The following is a 4,611-nucleotide window of genomic DNA, read 5'->3' as shown; positions in this document are numbered from 1 at the left end:
AGCGTCCGACTTCAGCCAGGTCACGATCTCGCGGTCCGTGAGTTCGAGCCCCGCGTCGGGCTCTGTGCTGACTGCTCAGAGCCTGGAGCCTGTTTCCGATTCTGTGTCTCCCTCTCTCTCTGCCCCTCCCCCGTTCATGCTCTCTCTCTGTCCCAAAAATAAATAAACGTTGGAAAAAAAAAAAATTAAAAAAAAAGAAATGCTATTCAAACACCAATCAAAAGAAATGCCTCATATTGATTAAAGCAAATTTCAGAATGAGGAACACGATCAGGGATAAATAGAAACATTTTGTAATAATAAAAAGGATAACATATTTAAAAGATATTAACAATCTTAAAAGAGTATGCACCAGGGCTCCTAGTTGGCTCAGTCAGTAGGGCATGCAACTCTTGAACTCGGGCTTGTGAGTTCAAGCCACTATTGGGTGTAGAGATTACTTAAAAATAAAATCGCTTTTGGGGCGCCTGGGTGGCGCAGTCAGTTAAGCGTCCGACTTCAGCCAGGTCACGATCTCGCAGTCCGTGAGTTCGAGCCCCGCGTCGGGCTCTGGGCTGATGGCTCAGAGCCTGGAGCCTGTTTCCGATTCTGTGTCTCCCTCTCTCTCTGCCCCTCCCCCGTTCATGCTCTGTCTCTCTCTGTCCCAAAAATAAATAAACGTTGAAAAAAAAAAAATTAAAAAAAAAAAAATCGCTTTTTAAAAAGTGTATGTACCCCCCCTCTGCCCCTCCCCCACTCATGCTCTGTCTCACTCTGTCTCTCAAAAATAAATGATAAAAAAATTAAAAAAAAAAAAGGGGGTACCTGGGTGGTTCAGTCGGTTGAGTGTCCAACTTCGGCTCAGGTCATGATCTCGCGGTTTGGGGATTTGAGCCCCGCGTTGGGCTATGTGCTGACAGCTCAGAGCCTGGAGCCTCCTTCAGATTCTGTGTCCCCCCCTCTCTCTCTGCTCCTCCCCCACTCTTGCTCTGTCTCACTCTGTCTCTCAAAAATAAATGTTAAAAAAAAAACTTTTTCAAAGTGTATGTACTTACCAACACAGCTTAAAATGCATGAAGCAATAAGTAATAAATCTGAAAGAAATAATAACGTCCACTGTTTGAGTGGGATATTTTATTACATTTATTTTTTTATTTTTTCAAGTTTATTTTTGAGAGAGTGAGACAGGTCAAGCAGGGGAGAGGCAAAGAGAGAGGGAGACACAGAATCTGAAGCAGGCTCCAGTTTCTGAGCTGTCAGCACAGAGCCCGACACAGGGCTCGAACCCACCAACTGCAAGATCATGACCTGAGCCAAAGTTGGATGCCCAACTGACTGAGCCACCCAGGCGCCCTTTAGCAGGATATTTGAACAGTTCTCTCTCAGTAATTAATAGAACAGGTAGACCAAAAAACAAAACAAAACAAGACAACAACAAAAACAAAAAACAAAACAAAAACCACCACCACCACCAAAAACCAGTAAGGATACAAATCTTGAATAACATTTTAATCAACTTGACCCAACTGACATTTATACAAGAGTGCACCAAAACACATCAGAATAGGCCATCTTTTCAAGTGCATATGGAACACTCACCAAGAAGAACATATTCTGAGATGAAAAAAACAAATGTCGAGAAATTCAAAAAATTAAAATCATCCAAGAATGTTCTCTGAACACAAAGGAATTAAATTAGAAATCAATAAAAGAGAAATACCTGGAAAATCCCCAGATATGTGCAAATTAAACAAAACACTCCTAAATAACTCAAGGGATGAGGGACAAATCAGAAGGGAAATTAAAAAATAGTTTGAATGCAATGAAATCAACCTATCAAAATCTGGGGGTTGCAGGAAAAGCAGTGCTTAAAGGGATCTTTATCACATTAAATGCTTATATGAGAAGAGAAGACAGTCTCAACTCGGTCATCTAAGCAGGCAAACTAAACAAGTAAGGAGAAGGAGGAAAGAAAATACGAGAGATAAGAAAGAGCAGGAATCAAATAGAAACTGAACAAACACATAGACATTACATTTAATTTAAATTCAGTCTGATAATCACTTCACAAGTCAAATCATTATGTTGTACATGTTAAACTTCTACAGTGCTGTATGTCAAGTATATATATTTTTTAATGTTTTATTTTTGAGAGAGAGGGGGAGAGACAGCGGGAGAGGGGCAGAGAGAGAGGGAGACACAGACTCTGAAGTAGGCTCTAGGCTCTGAGCTGTGAGCACAGAGTCCGACGTGCGGCTCGAACCCACAAGCCTTGAGATCACGACCTGAGCCGAAGTCAGATGCTCAACCGACTGAGCCACCCAGGTGACCCTGTCAATTACATTTCAATTAACCTGGGAAAAAATAGAGAATATCAATGAACCGAAGCAGTTATTTCTTTGAAAAACCGGTAAAACTCCTCTGGGCCAATAGACAGACTGCTTCCTGGGACGCAGAAACAAAGGCCTCTGTCTGCACCATCCCTCCAGGGCTGAGAGACCAAGGGACCTCAGCCTGAACAGGGTTAGGTAGGGGCGCCCTTCCTAACAGCGCCCCTTCTCCAACCTCCTAGCAGATACTGGACAGACGGAAAGCCGGCTCAGTGCACAAAGCAGCCTTTGATATCCAGCTGCAGCAGGAGGCCCAGGGAGGGTGGGAGGGGCAGCCCAAGGGTGGGAGGGGCAGCCCAGCCCTCAGGACCCATAGTCCTTGCTCTGTCAGGCCTCTGACCAGGGAGCAGAGCTCCTCCCTGCCTCTCTGCAGATTGCTCCATGCCTAGCAGGCTCTGGCACATTCCTCACATTCTAGGATTGAGATACACAGTTTGGTTCCTGTGGGGGCGGCCGGGGTGGGGGAGGAGGGCAGGGAGCATCCCAGGAATCAAGGCTGCTGTGCTTGTTTTCCCCCTGACTGCCTTGGCCCTCACGGACTTGCCTGCCAATGAGCAAGTGATCCCCACCCGGCCTCTCTCTGCAAACACCTCCCTGAGCGATCTGGGCGACACCGGAGCTGTGGGCGCAGCGTCTCACCTCGGCCCCAGCAGCATCAGGGAGCCAACCCCTCATCGGGGGGCAGGGGGGTGCGTGCAGAACCCCAGCCCCTGCTCCTAAAGTCAGGAGGAACCTGGGAAATCGCCTGATGGAGCCCAGCACCTTACAGACGAGTGGACAGAGGACCAAATGTGTGAAGGCTAGGAGTATGCACAGAATCTAGTTACACAAAACAAACCTCATTTGCGTTTTGGATAGTCAGCAGAGCAGAGGAATGCAGTTGACATAGTGAGCTGAACTTCAAAAGCCTCCCGTGAGATCTCACAAATGAGACGGAAAAACTATGGACTGAATCCAAATAAGGTTAGACAGATTGATGACTAATTTAAAGGCCACTAATAAATTACGTAATACTTCCTCGGGTGCTATTTTCTTTCTTTTTTATGGGCATATAGTTGACATATAATGTCATATTCGTTTCAGGTATACAACGTAGTGATTCCACAGTTTTATACACTATGCAGTGCTCACCAGGATAAGCGTAGTCACCATCTGTCACCGTACAAAGTTATTACAATGTTATAGACTATATTTCCTGTGCTGTACTTTTCATCCCTCTAAGTTATTCATTTTAGAGCTGGAAGTTTGTGTCTCTTAATTCCCTTCACCTGTTTTGCCCCTCCCCCCCTCTGGCAACCACCAGGTTGTTCTCTGTATTTATGAGTCTGTTTCTAATGTGTGTGTATGTATGTGTACATATTGGCTTTATTTTTTAGACTCCACACATAAATGAAATCATATGGTATTTGTCTTGCTCTGCCTGACTTATTTCCCTTAGCATAATACATTCTAGGTCCTTTCGTGTTGTCACAAATGGCCAGAGTTCGTTCTTTTTTAATGGCTGAGTAATATTCCGCTGCATTTACATACCCCATCTTCGTCCATTAATCTATCAGTGGACACGGGCTGCTTCCGTATCTTGGCTATTGTAACTAATGCTGCAATAAACATGGGGATGCGTCTCTCTTTCCAAATTAGCGTTTTCATTTTCTTTGGGTAAATACCCAGCAGCGGAAGTACTGGACCATACACAGTATTTCTGTTTTTAATATGCTGAGGAACCTCCGCGGTTTTCCATGCTGGCTGCACCAATTTACATTCTCACCAATGGTGCCCAAGGATTCCCTGTTATCCCCATCTTGGATGCTGTTTTTTGAGGACGTTCTTTGTCCAGTTCTCATGCCAGTCCATTCCAGGCCAAAATCTAATCAAGTCTTGGATGAAGGCACAAACTCACTCTTTTATGTAATATTGAATGAGCCCCTACTCTGCACTGGGAACTAGTGACACTGTTGAGTGAAAACAGAGCCCGTGCCTTCACAGAACCCATGATCCATCAGTCACTTAGAGGTCAGCCAAAGTGTCCCACAAATGATTATGCAAGAAGGGCTGTGACGGGGAGGAAGGGAAGTACAATAAGCACATATAAAAGAGGAGGGTGGTGCCTGGGTGGCTCAGTCTGGTAAGCATCTGACTCTTGGTTTCGGCTCAGGTCGGGATCTCACGGGTCATGAGATCGAGCCCCGTGTCAGACTCTGTGCTGACAGCACGGAGCCTGCTCGGAATTCTCTCTCTCTTCCTC

This window comes from Lynx rufus, unplaced genomic scaffold (assembly GCF_022079265.1).
Source record: "Lynx rufus isolate CCGP_SWC_20201006 ecotype Redwood Valley unplaced genomic scaffold, mLynRuf1.p SCAF_1, whole genome shotgun sequence".
Lineage (NCBI taxonomy): Eukaryota > Metazoa > Chordata > Mammalia > Carnivora > Felidae > Lynx > Lynx rufus.
This window is presented reverse-complemented; position numbering follows the sequence as displayed.